The sequence below is a fragment of the Lissotriton helveticus genome, chromosome 8 (genome assembly GCF_964261635.1).
Source record: "Lissotriton helveticus chromosome 8, aLisHel1.1, whole genome shotgun sequence".
Classification (NCBI taxonomy): Eukaryota; Metazoa; Chordata; class Amphibia; order Caudata; family Salamandridae; genus Lissotriton; species Lissotriton helveticus.
Genome location: NC_136069.1, coordinates 920,150,581 through 920,169,714, shown reverse-complemented (window position 1 = coordinate 920,169,714; position 19,134 = coordinate 920,150,581). Strand labels below are relative to the sequence as shown.

Here is a 19,134-nt window from a genome sequence, read left to right as displayed (position 1 = left end):
GAAGTGCCGGATGAATCATCCTGTTTTTTTTTTTCTGCAGTCTACGACCGCGTTCCTGGCTGGGCTGTTTCCTGGAGGCTTCCTTTTTCTGACGGAAGAAAAACGGGTAAGTCTCCCTGCTGTTTGTTTGTTTTGTACGGCGGCCTGCTCTAGCGGCCGCCTCTGTTTTATTTTCACTGCCGCTTCCCCCGAGCTACATTGGGCTTCCTTTCCTCATGGGGGCATTTTTGTTCCTCGCGGCTCACGGCTCGCGTTAGCGGCCGGCTTTATGTTGGGGGCGCTTGGTTGCACGCCGTTTCTGTGCTCTGTGCTTCTGGGTGCTCACCTGGCTTGGGTTGGCCTGCTCCAGCGGCCGTTCCTGGGCATTCCCCGGTCCGTTTTCGCCCTGCTTTAGCGGGCAGGGGCTTTTCCATGGAGTTTGGTGTCTTGCACCATTTAAGGGGGCGATTTTGGCGGCTGGCTGGGCTTCTTATACTGGCCCAGTTTTCTTTCCCCTCCCACAGGTGTTCGGGTCCTCGCCTATATCTGGGGTCCTTTTTGGGATGTTTTTTGTCCTTGTTTTTTGCCTGTTGGGAGTGTTGTTTGGACTTGTACTTCTGCAATGGATTCAGTCGCTTCTTCTTCTGCGACCCCTCTGGATGCCCTGCGCCTCATTATTAATGAGGCTGTGGCTGCTGCTTTCCTGGCTAGGGACGCGGCTGAGCCTCCTCCCAAGGTGCCTCGTGTGTCTTTAGATCCACAAGATGCTCCTGAGGGTGACGTTGATCCTGCTGAGGATGAGGGTGTCCGTGGTCGTTTTGTTCAGGGTGCTGAGCTCGCTGACCTGTTTGCCCATGTGAGGTCCAACTTGGGTTTTTCTCCTCCTGCGGATGCTGTTGTTGAGGATGACTTTTTTACGCAGTATGTCCAGCCTGCTCCGGATTCTTTGCCTTTGCATGGTGCGGTGCGTAATGTGCTGTCCCACGAATGGAAGGAGGTGGACAAGTCTTCTTTTCCTCGTTTCCTGTCCAGACGTTACCCTCTTGAGGGTTTTGCTGATGAATTCCCTCAGGCTGTGAAAGTGGACAATTTGATGGCTGGCCTTTCCTCTCAGGGATTGGTTGTTTCTGAGGACGCCCTTCCTGCGGACGCTGTGGATAAGCGTGTTGAGGGGGCGGTGAAGCGTTCCTATGCTGCTTCTAATTTCTCTGTCCGGGCCACTGCGTATTCCAACTATATGGTTCAGTCTCTCCTTAAGGACTTCCAGTCCCTGTCTGTTCTGCTGTCCGAGGGCGAGGATGCCACTCCTCTTCTGTCTTTGATGGAGTTGCAGGTGCGTTACCTGTCGGACATTTCCTTTGACAATTTGGGGGCGGCGGCCGCCGCTTCTGGTGCTTCCATTGCTGCCCGGCGTCATATTTGGATGCGTTCCTGGAAGGCGGACTCTTCGCAGAAGTCGGTCCTCCTTAAGTTGCCTTTTGAAGGTTCTAAGGTGTTCGGTCCTCAGCTGGAGGGCATGGTCAAGCAGTCCGCGGAGAACCGCAAGCTGGTGGCTCCGATCCGTCCTCCTGCTCGGGGGCGTGGATTTGGTTATCGTCGCGCTTTTGGGCCTCCTGCTCGTGGCGCTGCTCAGCCCTTTCGTGGCAGGGGTCGTGGCCGGGGGGCCCCTGGAGGTGCCAAGCCCCGGGCCGCTGCCGGTGTTGCCACCCCCGCTTCCTCCTCTTCTCAATGACTGTCTGCATTTACCCGTTGGTGGTCGACTCCAGCGCTTCCGCGCCCAGTGGTTGTCAGTTCCGGATGCCTGGGCGGTTCAGACTGTTTCGATAGGTTGCCGGATAGAGTTTTCCTCTCCTCCTCCTCCAGGTTTTGTTCAGACTCCCCTGCCCCGTCTTGCTTTGCGAAGGGTGTCTTTGTTGGCGGGTGTTCAACTCCTGTTGGAGAAACAGGCTATTGTGGAGGTTCCACCGCTGGAGAGGGGCGAGGGTTGCTACTCAATCCTCTTTATGGTTTCCAAGAAGGACACTTCGGATCTTCGTCCTGTTCTGGATCTGAAGCGTGTCACCCGCTTCGTCGTCCATCGCCCTTTCAAGATGGTGACCCTCCAGTCCATCCTGCCTCTGGTCCTTCCGGGTGGCTTCCTGGCGTCCCTGGATTTGATGGATGCGTACCTGCATGTTCCTGTCCATCCTGCCGACCAGCGTTTTCTGCGCTTTGCTGTGGGAACCCATCACTACCAGTTCCGGGTGCTGCCTTTCGGCCTGTCCTCTGCGCCCAGGGTGTTCACCAAGCTCCTGGCCCCTCTGGTGGGTATTCTTCATTCTATGGGGCTGCTGGTGTTTCCATATCTGGATGACTGGTTGATTGTCTCTCCGTCATTTTCGCAGGCTCTGTCGGATGTGGCCCAGGTGTGTCATCTGCTGGGTTCCTTTGGGTTCCTTATCAACCACCGGAAGTCCTCCCTGGTGCCCTCTCAGTCCCTGAAGTTCCTGGGGGCTTTCTTCCGGATGGACCTGGGCATGGTGTTCCTCTCCCAGGAGCGCCAGTTGACTTTGTTTCGCCACCTTTCTTGGCTTCTTTCCCAGTCGCAGGTGTCTGCCCGTCTCTGGTTGCGGAGTCAGGGGGAGATGGCGTCCACTCTTCATCTCCTTCCTTGGGCCCGACTGCATCTGTACCCCCTGTTGCATCATGTCCTGTCTCACTGGGATCCCGCCTCCTTGGACTTCGAGACTCTGATCCCTGTCACTCCGGGGATTCGGGCGGATCTCCAGTGGTGGTTGTCTCCTCTCTCCCTTTCCGGGGGGGTTCGATCTCCTTCCCCCTCGGTCTGTGGTCGTGTTGTCCACGGATGCGAGTGCTTTGGGATGGGGGGCTGTTCTGGGTTCTTCCAAGGGTCAGGGTCGGTGGTCCCGATTCGAGTCCCTCCAGTCCTCGAACTGGAAGGAGCTGAGGGCGGTCTGGCTTGCTCTCCTTTGGTTCGCTCCTCTCCTTCGGGGTCGGGCGGTCTCTGTGCAGACCGACAATCAGGTGGTTCGCGCCTATGTGAATCACCTGGGGGGCATGTGTCATTCTCTCTTTCTCCTGTCCCGGGAGATCGGCCTTTGGGCCGAGTCGAATCTGTTGTCTCTGACGGCGGTCTATCTTCCGGGTAAGGAGAATGGGCCTGCGGATACTTTGAGCAGGGTGTTCCCCTCCTCAGTGTCCCTCTGTCTGTCCCCGGATCTGTTCGGCCAGATTGTCCTTCGATTCAGCCTCCCTTGGCTGGATCTTTTTGCCTCGGAGGATTCCGCACTTCTTCCTCTGTTTTGCAGCATCATTCCGTCTCCGTTGGCTTGGGCGACCGATGCTTTCTCGATTCCTTGGACGGGGGGTCTGCTGTTTGCCTTCCCTCCGTTTGCCTTAATTCCGAGGGTCCTCCGGAAGATTCGTTTGGATCGGGCGGAGGTTCTCCTGGTGGTTCCGGAGTGGTCTCGGCAGTCTTGGTTTCCCCTTCTGCTGACTTTTGCCGTTTGCCCTCATTGGAGGTTTCCCCTGTCTCCCTGCCCCCTGCGGGCTCCTCTTCTCAGTCTTGCCTCCCTGCGTCGCCTCCGGCTGGGGGTTTGGCACTTGAGAGGTTGAGTTTGTTGGGTCTGGGTTGCTCGTTGGAGGTTGCCCAGTGTCTTCAGCTTTCCCGGCGTCCTTCCACCTTGAAGTCTTATGCCCGTCACTGGAAGACTTTTTCCACCTGGTGTCTTGGGAGGGGTCTCTCTCCTGCCTCCTGTGAGGCCGTGCGGGTGTTGGACTTCTTGCGGGATGGTTTTGTCTTGGGACTGGCGGTTTCTTCCCTGCAGGCTCATTGGGCTGCCGTTCTTGCCTTTCGGGGTTCCTCTGTTTCTTCTGTCTCCCCGTTGGTGGCTCGCCTTCTGAGGAGTTTCTTGCTTCAACGTCCTGTCTCCCGTTCCCCTGTGCCTCCTTGGGATCTGCCCTTGGTTCTTCGGGCTTTGACGGGTCCTCCGTTTGAGCCTTTGGACTCCGTGGCCCTGAAGTTCCTTTCTGCCAAGGTTATCTTCCTGGTGGCCATTACCTCTGGGCGTAGGGTTGGTGAGATTGGTGCGCTGATGGCTTCTCCCCCCTTCTTGCGCTTCTGCGCTGACAAGGTCGTTCTCCGTCCGAGTCAGTTTTTTCTCCCTAAGGTGATTTCAACTTTTCACTGTCAGGAGGATATTGTTCTCCCTGTGTTTTTTCCGGCTCCTGCCTCTCCTGAGGAGGAGCTGCTCCATTCTTTGGATGTGTTGAGGGCTCTCCGCATCTACTTAGAGCGTACGGCTGGTTTCCGTAAGGTTGATTCCCTGTTCGTCACCTACGGCCTGTCGGGTCGGGGGCTTCGCCCTTCTTTGTCCACCTTGTCTCGTTGGGTCAAGGGCGCAGTGGTTTCTGCTTATGATTCGGTCCACTGCCCCCTGCCTTCTTCTGTTCAGGGTCGGTCGACTCGGAGTGTTTCGTCCTCCTGGGCCATGTTCAGGGGTGCCTCTTTGCGAGACATTTGCAATGCTGCTACGTGGGCTTCTCCCCACACTTTTGTTTCCCATTATCGTCTGGAGTTGGGGATGGCGGCCTCGGCTGCTTTTGGGACTAGTGTTCTGTCTGCAGTACTTGATTTGTAGTTTTGTACTGTTTTGATTGATTAAAATGGACCTGTTTTTCTGACATTCTTCTGGTCTGTTTTTTTCTTACAATCACCTTGTGCTTGGGTATGGGCTCACGTATCAGGAATGGGACGGGGAGACCAGGACGAGGAGGTAATGCCCGGTTACTCACCGGTAATAACCATTACTCCGAGTCCTGGTCTCCCCGTCCCATTCCTGAGCCCTTCCCTCCCTCCCTGGTTTGGGTTTTCCGTGGGTGATTGTATGTGTTTCGTTCTGTTGTCTTTGGTATTTTCAGGATGATTCATCCGGCACTTCCCCCTTTAGTAGTCACGTGATGGTGACGTCATCCTAGGGGGAAGTGCCAACAGCTCAGCTAGGTAGGGGTTCTGTAGAGCAGACTAGCTGCTCACGTATCAGGAATGGGACGGGGAGACCAGGACTCGGAGTAATGGTTATTACCGGTGAGTAACCGGGCATCATCTCATCCTGCCAGCGCGAGGACACGCTACACATTATTCCTCATTTGTTTCTTCGCGTGTGGAGACATGCCAGCAGCAGCTGTCTGCTAAGTAAGGATTTCCAGCTTTGCAGAGGGAGGACGCGCTGCAAAGAAGATCCCGAGGTCTTTCCGTCATTGTGAGTCATGTGCGTTAGGCCGCGCTGTGTGTTGAATCTCATTAGAAAATCCCTCATGGTAGCGCCAGGTCGCGCTATCATTTTACTTTGTTTTGCCTCTTTTTTTCTGATTTGGACCAAGCGCCAGATCGCGCTTTTATTCATTTTATTTGCTTCTTTGGTGAAGACATCAGGCGCTAGGTTGCTCTATATTTCATTTTCCTTCGGCCTCTGTGTGGAAAGGCTACCAGCGCCAGAACTCGCTATTTCGTTTTATTTTATTTTTGCTTATGGAGAACAATTATTGAATTCCTTAGTGCGAGGATTGTACAGCGCACAAACCCTGCGACATCCATTCTTTATTGTCGGCTGTGTGAGGGTTGTACAGCGCAACAATCTGTATTCTCTTCCTACAAGATTATTGATAGAAGTGCATGGACTAATTGGATTCTCCTCATTGCACCCTTAGTTTGAATTCATGGCACACGTATGCCATTGGAACTGAGACCTGAGTTTTATTATTTCCTTTTTGTGGATTGCTCCTGAGACTTCAGCTGCTTCTTCACCCACAATATTGTGAGCATGCGAGGGTACACAGCCTGCTTTGTCATTGAGTATAGCTGCTAGGGGGTCAATATATATCTATCTCTCTATAACCAGTGTTTCTTCTCTCTTTGTCTATTTTACTGCAGGATTCTCTCAGTCCCTAGCTGTACCCCGCTACGCCTTGGAATTCCCAAGTGGTCCAACTACGTCTCTTCCCTCCCTTGGGGATCCGTTCTACCTTTCTGTATATCCAGATAGAGGTGTTGGAATCTCAGGGGAGAGGAAAGACTATCACTTTGCTCCTGGGACTTTGGATTTCTGAGTGGAACTTTGAGGCCCGACACTGACTGCATTTATTAATTAATCAAACACTGGCAACAGTGTGGGCTAATTAATCTGAAATGCCTTACACCAAACATCTTGGAATTTGGTGAAATATCATGGAGCTGTGGAACTCGTAGTGACAAGTTCCAACCCACCCATGCACTCATTATGTGCAGTAAGCTGGCTCTGTATATACTATACCAAAATGAGGTGTAGTGTGCACAGAGTACAGTGGAACTGTAAAGGTAGGCAGTAGTAAAAGTAGAGAGCACCTTACTCTCTATTTGTGGTTGTGTGAGCGAGCAGTAAGGCTTTATTAGAGGGTAGTGCCAAGCATGTGTTGTACACACTCAGGCAGCAAATGATGTTACACACTCAAAAACTGAACTCAGATGAGTTTGTTTGTATCAAAATATTATTTAGTTATGTTTATTTTCTAGAACCAAGCACGGCTGGTACAGGTCAGTGTGAATGGTACTTTTCAAGCAGGTTGAACAATACAAGAAAGATGAATGAAAATGTCTTTGTTACAGGTTTGTAAATATTTTCAATACAGTGGAAATTACTGTTAGATTACTTTTGATGACTTTACAGATTACTTTATGGATTACTTTTTCTACTCCGTGTGATATGCCTAGATATCACACTTGGACATTTCCTAGACAAAACGTACGTAAAGCAGTTTTTAATTATTTGCATTTTTTCAAGTTCTCATACAAAACCAACTCTACACTTAGAACAATTTTCAAAGAAAAACAGTCACTGTATTCCTACGGAGAAAATGTGGTTATCGGTTAACAGGTAAGTACTTGGTTGTGGGAGTTGGTATTCTGGGGGTTAGAAACAGGGGTTTCCCAGGGTCAAGGATGCACTTTTGAAACACCCTCAGCGCCACTAGGGCAGCCGAATGCAGAGTGCCGAGGCCGGTTATTATCCAAGGGGAGATAGGGGCCCCCGGTTGGTGGCTGCTCACGAGCAGGCTACAAGGTTGTGGGAGCAAAGCTCAGAGTGTTAGGCTCAGGGTAAAGGGAGATCAGAGTTAGCACCCAAGGTACACCCGCAGTGGCGCTGGGGCGGCTGGGTGAAGGGTGCTGTTTTGACGTTGGGTGTCCTGTTGTTTGCAATGGGGATTCTCCAGTTGCAACAAGACTGCAGGCTGGGGGATGAAGATCTTCTGGAGGTGACCACCGATGGGAGAGGTAAGTTGGGATGTCTGGGGATGCTGGGACAATGTTGGTTGGGCCACGCAAGACTGTGGGACTTTGGGTGCAGGGGTGTTTTTAGACTGCGAGTTTTGCTTACCAGCTCTCGACGCGGTCGGGGGGATCCTCCGGAGAGAGGCTGCCGGCTTCGCTTGGAGATTCAAGGCAGGTCAGAGATCACCAGATCTGGATCACCATGAAGACCTTCTTGTGGTATTGGGTTACTCAAACTCAGGCCTTAGGGCGTTGGGTGCAGAGTGGTGAAGACTCGTGGATTTGGAAGGAGCCAGAATCTGTGGGTGAGCAAATACGGTGGTCATGGGAGACAGTCTTTGGCTTGCAAGGCAGGGCAGGTCCTATGGGTTCTTGAGTCTACTGGCTGCAGGACACACCTGGCTTTTGCAGGAGCAGGTTCAAGGTGGGGACAGGCCAGCGGGCGTCCTCCTCTTCTTAGTTTTAGCACGGTTTTCTTGGGCTGTCTACTACTCTTCCACTTGTTGGGTCTTGTCTGAGGAGGCCAGGTTCATGGTTACTAGATTTAGGGGTGTTACAGATAGGTAAAGGCTAGGACCGATGGGTCCCTTCGTTGTGGTGGGTACACCCCCTATTATGCCACCCTCCAGTGGGGGTGCATATGCCTCATTCTGGTTGGCTGAGTCACCTCATCCGCAAGATGGGGGGACTGAGAGTTGTGCTTCACCTCGCCTCCCCCACCTGAGGAGTGGGGTTGGCAAAAGGTGGTCACACCTCCCTTCCTCACTTGGTTTTCATGCAGATTCTCCTGCCCAAAGTGGAGGTCAGAACCGGTGGGGGCCAGTTGCTGAAAGCAGAAAAAGGACTGGGGTAGCGCACAAAGACAGCAAGCCTTTGAAGCTTCACCTTCGTGGACCCTGCCCATCCCAGGGTAGGAGGCTTAACACCTCATCCCTGGATGTGCTTTGTCACAAACCCCTGAGAGCAGCAGGCTCTCGACCCAGGGGTCCAGAAACATGTCTGGTGGTGGCAGCTGAATGCAGCCACTCAGCCTGGTCACTAGTTTTAGGTAGTTTTTCAGGGGGCATCTCTAAGATGCCCTCTGAATGCATTTTTCATTAAGTCCCACACTGGCATCAGTGTGGGTTTAATGTGCTGAGCAGTTTGATGCCAAACTTCCCAGTTTTCAGTAAAGCCATTATGATGCTGTGGAGTTAGTAATGACAAACTCCCAGCACCATATACTCTTAATGGCATTACTGCACTTACAATGTCTAAGAATTGGCTTAGACACTGTAGGGGTACAGGGCTCATGCACCTGTACGCTCACCACTGGTATAGTGCACCCAGCTAGAGGGGTGGCTGACTTATGTCAGAGGGTTGTAGGCATTGCACGCAGGGATGTGTTCCTTGTCGACTCTTCACTTTGTTCTGCACCACAACATGCAGCCTACAAGGGCAGTGTGTGTGTGTGTGTAAAGGTACAGGGCTTTTAAGGGTGGCACAATAAGTGATGCAGCCCTTAGAGGCTTTCCCTGGCCACAGTGCCCTTGGTACTTGTGGTACCATTTACAAGGGACTGACCTGTGGCAAAAGAATGCTAATTGGATTTTGTTTTTAATGCAGTTTAAGGAAACTACATAGGCCCAGGGTACATCAGCAGTTTAGCAAAAAGTGTGGGCAACCATGCAAAAAGAGGGCACTTTCTCACAGTATGGCTTCACCGTGCACTTATAATGTCTAAGGATGGACTTAGACATTATAGTGGCACATCTGCTCGTGTAGATATGCCCTCATATGAGGTATAGTGCACCCTGCCTTAGGGTTGTAAGGCCTGCTGGAGGGGTGACTCACCTATGCCTCTTGCAGTGCTGGTAGGCTTGGCACACAGGGATGTGTGCCAGGTCGACTCTTCACTTTTGGCAGCATCTAAACACGCAGTCTGCAGTGACAGTGTGCATGTGTTTGGTGAGAGGTTTCCTAGGGTAGCAGAATACACGCTGCAACACTTAGAGACCCTCTCTGGTCACATGGCCCTTGGTACCACCTGTACCTTTTACAAGGGACTTATATGTGTGCCAGAGGTGTGCCAATTATGGAAATAAAGGTACCGTTTTGGGGAAGAACACAGGCACTGTGAACCAGGGAGGGGGGCAATCCTACTAAAGGGAGTACCTTCCTACCGGGGCACACACATGTACAGTGGTGGGAATAGAGCAGGCCATGCACAGCAAGCTACATATGGTAGGTGGGAAGAGCAGTGGCAGCACAATGGACCATGCAGAGCTGGAGAGAGGAGTCAGGGGCATGGTCTCGAACAATAGAAGGGGGTGCTCGTAGGGGCAACAAGCTAACCATAGAGGGTAAATAGGAGGGACAGTGGCACCACATCCATGCGAGGCAGAAGGAGGGAGGCGGGCCATGGACTCGGACAACAGAGGGCAGGGAGGAGGGGGCAGGGGCAGCAAGCTGACCACAGAGGAAAGTCCTGCCTGGGCAGGGACATCACACTGATGTATACAAAAAAGTGATAGATGGAATGCTTGCACTAATCTCACCAACTAGTAAATACTCAGTGCCACATCTCAGACCATTGTTATTTTGCGCATTATGCCATCTTAGTTTGAACCTGCCATATGAATATCAGTCTGAACTGCCATGCTAGGTCCTCCCTGAACCATAACACAAGCAACCATAGACTGTTTCACCAATCTCGCCCAGTGCTAAACTCTCCGATCACTGGTAACCTTGTAGCATCAAAACTTAATGTGACCAAAACAAGGTACAAATGATTATCTGAGAGAAGATATAAAGTCCAATAATGTTAGATAGTTCATAGAAATTTCCTTTTACTCGTCGAGATGAATACTCAAATCGAGAAGTATCTTTTCATTTGACATGATTCGTCATTGCTTGCAAAAAACATATAGTTAAAACGAAGTTATTGTTCTGGCTCAAACATGTAAAATTACGAAACTTTGAAAGTTATAATTATAGATGCACACAACACACATCATACATCATATGGTGCCATTTGCCATGGTGTTGCCTTCATAGTTCTTTTCTTTTTTTCTGTACCATTGGCAAATTGATATGTTGAGTATGAAGGGTGGCATGAGGTATGGTGTGGGTTGTATGGTTGTTACCATAACTGAAAGATTTCAGTGGTTTAACGCATTGAATCAAAACCACAGACACACATCTAATGTCCTGAATCCCACTGTAATGATCCGTGTTACAGCTTGTATGTCAAGTTTGTCGACCTAAAATCGTCCTTTGATATGATTTGTAGACCGAAACAGTGAAGTATTTTGGCCGAAATGCACATGCCCTAACCAATGTTATCTCTCTTAATCTGCCCACATGTAGTCAATTATGCACTTATAAGATGGGAGGAGACCAGACACATTTGACAGAAAGAGTAACAGTCTACAAAGACGTTTCACAGGAATGTGTGCTGGCACCGACCCTGTTTTCACTTTTCATTAATGACTTTGCTTCCATCTTGGCACAACTCGAGGAAGATGCTCCATTGTTGGGAGGTTTTAAAACTCCATGGGGCACATGCATCAAGGTAGGCTTTTCCGAGTCCTTAATTGCGATTATTAAGGAATCGCAATTAAGGACTTGCAAAAGCCTATGCATGTAGGAATCGCTATTAAAGTAGCTATTCCTAAACATTCCTTAATTGCGACTCACAAATTGCGAGTCGCAATTAAGGAATGGCTTACCATTCATTCCTATGGGCCTACAGGCCCATAGGAATGAATGGGAAATTGCATGCGCAATTTGCGAATACCAATAGGTACTCGCAAATTGGGCATACAATTTTAAGGGTGAAAGGGTGTCAAAAGGACACCCTGTTGCACCCCTGAAATTGTGATGTGCACCCATGTTGCGCACACACATGCCCCAACGACGTGTGTGTGTAACCTGAAACTTAAAAAAATGCACTTTAATGCATTTTTCTAAGTTTTTGCTAAATACCATGAGGTTGAAATGATCAGTATTTAGCGGTCCATAATAGTGAAATCGCTATTTTAAATACAATCTTGCAATGCATTTAAGGCTTCGCAGTTTGCGTTTTCTTAAATGCAATTGCTAATTGCGATTTTTGCATTTGGGAGGATGCATCCCAAATGCAAAAATTGCGGTCGCAAAGGGAAAGATTCTTCAAATCTGCCCCTTTGCAAGGGCAATTTTCGAGAATTCATGTGCCCCCAATTCTTTTATTTGCTGATGACACCCTATTGTTTTCCAAGACCTTTTCAGGCCTCCAAAAACATTTAGATCATTTTAACGAATTCTTAGAGGCTCAGGGCTTTGAAACCAACACTTCAAAGACTAAGGTGATGTCCTTTAAGGCAGCCTAAATCTTTTAAGGGCAAACCAATCCTGGGAGGAACCTCTCGTGAGCAAGTTGACTCCTTTACATATCATGGGGTCACTTTTGCACGGCGTATGTCTTGGTAACCGCACATTAGTAAGGCCATAACCAGGCTAAAGCAGATCTTTGGCACAATACTTAAGGAGTTTTTAACATCTTATTCTAAACCCCTTACTGCTGCACTTCAAATGTAAGATGTCAAGGGCTTGGGCTCACACCTGTAAGGAGATGAGCTGTGGGGATTTGCCATACATCATGACATCACTAAAGGTGTCTCAGGAATTTGACTTCCCTCCAACCTAGTATCCCTTTATACCCATTGTTTAGTGGCGTAGGTGTTACAAGGGCCACATACAAAACTCGTCTATGGCCACTGTTGTACTGAATGGGCCTGTAGACCACTCCTGAGATTGAACAATAGACTGATAGCCTGAGGGGTGTCATGAAGGCTGACCAATTTAACTCAATCCTATGGCTTCCAAATATGAACTCAGCCTTGTATTCATTAGGCTTTCATGATTTGTGGAACCAAACAAATTAATCGGTTTTCCCATCCAAAGATGAGTTCAAAATGAAATACTGGTCGCTCATGGATGACAAGGTTGTTTGGAAGTCAGCCACTCTTAAGCTGACAAGTGACTACATGGACATCCAGATATGGTGTGGGCGGGAACTATTCTGGGATGTAGTAATGGTGCCATTGCATAGGAAGCTTTATTTCCAGTTTTGTATAGGTACCCTACCTCTTAGTTCTTTCACAACAGGTTGGAAGGGTGAAGGAGGTAGCACTTGCCCTTCGTGTGACCATTAGAAGGAAAGTGTTTTACATGTATTGTTTGCTAGCCCAGGCTTTTCATCCCCCCAGCATAAATGGCTGGCGCTAATATTTATGTCACTAGGTGTACGGAATCACCAGGACGCCCTCCGTATTCTCAGATCAGACTCTTCTATACCACTGATAACCTCTGTTGCAAAGATCTTGGGAGAAATGTGGGTGCTACGCAAGAAAGCCCTAGGCTGATCACCTGTCTGATGATTTAACTCTCAGTTTGTCTTATATGTGCCCTATCTGGGTTATTTCTTTTAATATCTCATTATTGATGATATGTCATATTTATAAATGATGTTCATAACAGTATATACATATATATCTTCTATGATTTTGGGAAAATGTATGCTTTCTTTTAACTGTTTCACCGTGCACATTGTTGTGTGATGAATTCTTCTTTTATGACCCTGGTGAGCGAAATAAAACGTTTTTGACCCAGATATTATTTTTGTTGGAAATACTAAATTTCTATTTCGAGTGCTCATCTCAATAACTAAATATTTTCAGTGTTCTTAATGTTCTTGTGATACTAGGATGGGAGGGACATCATCACAGATCACAACATCTGACTGTTAACCCCTCTATTTTCTCATTGCAGAGTTCTCCCCACCAGAAGGAGACGCTGGTGGCGGTAAGTCTTATTTTAGAAGTTGTAGAGAGAACAATTAATAATGTTAGATAATTTTTTAATGAATTAATTAATTTTTAAATAGTTTACATGCCATAATTATTGTTGTTGTCAAGACTATCTTCCATGTGGTGTTTATTTGAAGTTGAGTAGCAGTCTAGGTCACACATTATGAGCAAAGATCACATAACTAATGGATCACAGTCTTGAAAAAAAGTAACATAATTCAAAATACATCGGATTGGGGCATAAAACCGACAAACTTTGGGACGATGTAAAGTAGGTCATTAACCAAAACACTTGTTAAAAAACTTCTTACTTATCGGTTGGACACAAGGTATACATGATACTTTCAAGACACCTGTGACCAGTTGTAAAGTGTTGGGCATCCAAGTTGGTCCTTGATGGCCTTCGTAGGTATCCAGAGGTAGGGGACATCCCCTCTACTAGACACTGTACAAGGACACCACTATATGTCAATCAATCAATCAATTAGGGTTTGTAAAGCGTGGCTACTTACCCATGAGGGTCTCAAGGTGCTTGGAAGGGAAGGGGAGGGGCGGTGGCTGCTGGTCCGTCTGCCGTTAGGCCTCCAGTCAAAGAGCCAGGCCTAGAGGTCCTTCCTGAATTGGGTCAGCAATGGGGATTGTCTGAGGTGGGTAGGCAGGGTGTTCCAGGTCTTGGGAAGACCTGGAGAAGGATCTTCCACCAGCTATTGTCTTGTGGATCCGAAGGACGGTGACTGGTGGGGATGTGGAATGAGAGGCGGTGGTTCAGGTATGCTGGTACTACATCGTGGAGGGCTTTGTAGGCATGAGTGAGGAGTTTGAAGGTGATTTTTGTTGATTGGGAGCGAGAGGACTTCTCAGGGGTGTTTGGAGATGTGGCTGCAGCGAGGGATGTCGAGGACCAGTCTGGCTGCTGTGTTTTGAACATTCTGAAGTTTCCTGAGGAGTTTCTGGCTGACACTAGCATAGAGTGTGTTGCTGTAGTCAAGCCTGGTGCTGATGAGTGCATGGGTGACTTTTTCTGGATTTGGTGGGGATCCATCTGAATGTCTTTTAAAGCAGGTGGAGCGTGTGTAAGCACGATGAGACAATGGTGTTGATCTGATGGTTCATTGCGAGCGAGAATGCCAGTTTGAGGCCGAGGATACAAGCATGGTTTGTGGGGGTTGGCAGGATTCCCCGGGTGGAGGGCCACCAGGGCGCATTCAATGCCGAGGGTGAGGGTCCTAGGATGAGGCAGGTGCTCTTCATCCAGGTGGCGACAGCTTTCCTTCCGCTGAGGACGTTGTTTCTGGCGATTGTTGGTTCGTTGGTGAGGGAGAGGATCAGTTGTGTGTATCCAGACAGTGCCTTCAGAGGAAACACAAGTCAAATTGGTGAAAAAGCATGAGCCTAAAAAATGCAAAAATAACATGGCAAAATAAATTAACTGTTGTTGAACAGCATTGTCCATGACCCACAGAAAAGGAGGGAAATAGAAGGAGCAAACATGATAAAATTCCAGAACACACACACACACACACGAATAAGACACATTACAAAGCAAACTTTTACAACGCATGCCTTTACAACATGGTTTTTACGGTGAACAACCTTTACAACGAAACTTTTACAACGCACTACCATTACAACGCAGTCATTACAACGCAATTCATTACAACGCATTGCGCTGGGGGGCGCTCTAGGATAGGGAATACGTTTAATTTACTATCCAACACCTTCCCTAGTGTCCACGGGGACTGGAGTTGGAATAGTAAATTAAACTTTTCACTATCCAGCACCCCAAAGCGCTATGCGTTGTAAAGGTTTGCGATGTAAAAAACGCGTTGTAAAGGCATGCGTGGTAAAAGTATGCGTTGTAACGTCATACATCCGGTTTTTACATTACAACATCCATTACAATGCATGATTTTACAACACATGCCATTACAACTCATTTTTAGAAACTAGACTTACAACGCATTCCATCACAATCCGTACCATTACAATGCATAACACTTTTAGGGCAACTGTCGTGTAAGTGTTGGATAGTGCAGGGGTAAACATTACTATTCCAGCTCCAGTGAGTGCAACAGTAGGGTAAGTGTTGCATAGTGTAGGGGTAAAAATTACTATTCCCACTCCAGTGAGTCCAACAGTAAGGTAAGTGGTGGATAGTGTAGGGGTAAAAATTACTATTCCCACTCCAGTGAGTCCAACAGTAAGGTAAGTGGTGGATAGTGTAGAGGTAAAAATTACTATTTCCCATTACTTACCTTAAAATGTGTTGTAATGGCATGTTTAGTAGTGGCATGCGTTGTAATGGCATGCGTTGTAGTGACATGCGTTGTAATGGCTGCGTTTTAATGGCATGCGATGTAAAGGATGTTGCGTTGTAATGACTACGTTGTAAAGGTAGTGCATTGTAAGGACTGTGTTGTAATGGTTGTTTCACCCACACACACACTACACACACACATCAGACATAGGGGAATAGAGCACAAATATAGATGAATGTAGACAGCAATCCCATTGCAAAATACCCAAACCATTGCAAACCGTATTATTTACAACAAGGGGTGGTGATGGACAGAGTCTCTGAATTAAGCAGAGTACTCTCACCCAGTCAAGAGATCAGGGCTAGATCCAACACCGTTTTTTAGCTCATTGCACCATCCCAGTTTCAGAACCTGGCTGTATGCAAATTAGTCTGTCCCTGGCCCAGTGCATCATGGGAACAGGGCAGACCAGACTACAAAAGCCAATTCTTACACTGGGAAGGAAACAAGCTTCCGGGGACCGGTTTCTGCCATTTCAGGCTTCTTCGGCCCGGCTTGCTTGAATCCTGATGGTGCAATGAGCAAGGGACTCACATCTGAGTATACCCTTCCACGCTTAGGGTGGACAAAATTATTTACAACAAGGGGTGGTGATGGACAGAGTCTCTGAATTAAGCAGAGTACTCTCACCCAGTCAAGAGATCAGGGCTAGATCCAACACCGTTTTTTAGCTCATTGCACCATCCCAGTTTCAGAACCTGGCTGTATGCAAATTAGTCTGTCCCTGGCCCAGTGCATCATGGGAACAGGGCAGACCAGACTACAAAAGCCAATTCTTACACTGGGAAGGAAACAAGCTTCCGGGGACCGGTTTCTGCCATTTCAGGCTTCTTCGGCCCGGCTTGCTTGAATCCTGATGGTGCAATGAGCAAGGGACTCACATCTGAGTATACCCTTCCACGCTTAGGGTGGACAAAATTATTTACAACAAGGGGTGGTGATGGACAGAGTCTCTGAATTAAGCAGAGTACTCTCACCCAGTCAAGAGATCAGGGCTAGATCCAACACCGTTTTTTAGCTCATTGCACCATCCCAGTTTCAGAACCTGGCTGTATGCAAATTAGTCTGTCCCTGGCCCAGTGCATCATGGGAACAGGGCAGACCAGACTACAAAAGCCAATTCTTACACTGGGAAGGAAACAAGCTTCCGGGGACCGGTTTCTGCCATTTCAGGCTTCTTCGGCCCGGCTTGCTTGAATCCTGATGGTGCAATGAGCAAGGGACTCACATCTGAGTATACCCTTCCACGCTTAGGGTGGACAAAATTATTTACAACAAGGGGTGGTGATGGACAGAGTCTCTGAATTAAGCAGAGTACTCTCACCCAGTCAAGAGATCAGGGCTAGATCCAACACCGTTTTTTAGCTCATTGCACCATCCCAGTTTCAGAACCTGGCTGTATGCAAATTAGTCTGTCCCTGGCCCAGTGCATCATGGGAACAGGGCAGACCAGACTACAAAAGCCAATTCTTACACTGGGAAGGAAACAAGCTTCCGGGGACCGGTTTCTGCCATTTCAGGCTTCTTCGGCCCGGCTTGCTTGAATCCTGATGGTGCAATGAGCAAGGGACTCACATCTGAGTATACCCTTCCACGCTTAGGGTGGACAAAATTATTTACAACAAGGGGTGGTGATGGACAGAGTCTCTGAATTAAGCAGAGTACTCTCACCCAGTCAAGAGATCAGGGCTAGATCCAACACCGTTTTTTAGCTCATTGCACCATCCCAGTTTCAGAACCTGGCTGTATGCAAATTAGTCTGTCCCTGGCCCAGTGCATCATGGGAACAGGGCAGACCAGACTACAAAAGCCAATTCTTACACTGGGAAGGAAACAAGCTTCCGGGGACCGGTTTCTGCCATTTCAGGCTTCTTCGGCCCGGCTTGCTTGAATCCTGATGGTGCAATGAGCAAGGGACTCACATCTGAGTATACCCTTCCACGCTTAGGGTGGACAAAATTATTTACAACAAGGGGTGGTGATGGACAGAGTCTCTGAATTAAGCAGAGTACTCTCACCCAGTCAAGAGATCAGGGCTAGATCCAACACGGTTTTTTAGCTCATTGCACCATCCCAGTTTCAGAACCTGGCTGTATGCAAATTAGTCTGTCCCTGGCCCAGTGCATCATGGGAACAGGGCAGACCAGACTACAAAAGCCAATTCTTACACTGGGAAGGAAACAAGCTTCCGGGGACCGGTTTCTGCCATTTCAGGCTTCTTCGGCCCGGCTTGCTTGAATCCTGATGGTGCAATGAGCAAGGGACTCACATCTGAGTATACCCTTCCACGCTTAGGGTGGACAAAATTATTTACAACAAGGGGTGGTGATGGACAGAGTCTCTGAATTAAGCAGAGTACTCTCACCCAGTCAAGAGATCAGGGCTAGATCCAACACCGTTTTTTAGCTCATTGCACCATCCCAGTTTCAGAACCTGGCTGTATGCAAATTAGTCTGTCCCTGGCCCAGTGCATCATGGGAACAGGGCAGACCAGACTACAAAAGCCAATTCTTACACTGGGAAGGAAACAAGCTTCCGGGGACCGGTTTCTGCCATTTCAGGCTTCTTCGGCCCGGCTTGCTTGAATCCTGATGGTGCAATGAGCAAGGGACTCACATCTGAGTATACCCTTCCACGCTTAGGGTGGACAAAATTATTTACAACAAGGGGTGGTGATGGACAGAGTCTCTGAATTAAGCAGAGTACTCTCACCCAGTCAAGAGATCAGGGCTAGATCCAACACCGTTTTTTAGCTCATTGCACCATCCCAGTTTCAGAACCTGGCTGTATGCAAATTAGTCTGTCCCTGGCCCAGTGCATCATGGGAACAGGGCAGACCAGACTACAAAAGCCAATTCTTACACTGGGAAGGAAACAAGCTTCCGGGGACCGGTTTCTGCCATTTCAGGCTTCTTCGGCCCGGCTTGCTTGAATCCTGATGGTGCAATGAGCAAGGGACTCACATCTGAGTATACCCTTCCACGCTTAGGGTGGACAAAATTATTTACAACAAGGGGTGGTGATGGACAGAGTCTCTGAATTAAGCAGAGTACTCTCACCCAGTCAAGAGATCAGGGCTAGATCCAACACCGTTTTTTAGCTCATTGCACCATCCCAGTTTCAGAACCTGGCTGTATGCAAATTAGTCTGTCCCTGGCCCAGTGCATCATGGGAACAGGGCAGACCAGACTACAAAAGCCAATTCTTACACTGGGAAGGAAACAAGCTTCCGGGGACCGGTTTCTGCCATTTCAGGCTTCTTCGGCCCGGCTTGCTTGAATCCTGATGGTGCAATGAGCAAGGGACTCACATCTGAGTATACCCTTCCACGCTTAGGGTGGACAAAATTATTTACAACAAGGGGTGGTGATGGACAGAGTCTCTGAATTAAGCAGAGTACTCTCACCCAGTCAAGAGATCAGGGCTAGATCCAACACCGTTTTTTAGCTCATTGCACCATCCCAGTTTCAGAACCTGGCTGTATGCAAATTAGTCTGTCCCTGGCCCAGTGCATCATGGGAACAGGGCAGACCAGACTACAAAAGCCAATTCTTACACTGGGAAGGAAACAAGCTTCCGGGGACCGGTTTCTGCCATTTCAGGCTTCTTCGGCCCGGCTTGCTTGAATCCTGATGGTGCAATGAGCAAGGGACTCACATCTGAGTATACCCTTCCACGCTTAGGGTGGACAAAATTATTT

General features: G+C 48.6%; 1 protein-coding gene across 1 annotated transcript in view; it reads left to right on the top strand.

The window, feature by feature from the left end:
• Positions 1-19,134, top strand: part of LOC144773006 (uncharacterized) — a 2,495,654-nt gene that overhangs the window by 2,424,810 nt on the left and 51,710 nt on the right. The window contains exon 20 of the transcript XR_013599895.1: positions 13,079-13,111. The gene's annotated coding sequence lies outside the window, so the exon portion shown is untranslated. The remainder of the gene's footprint in view (positions 1-13,078; positions 13,112-19,134) is intronic.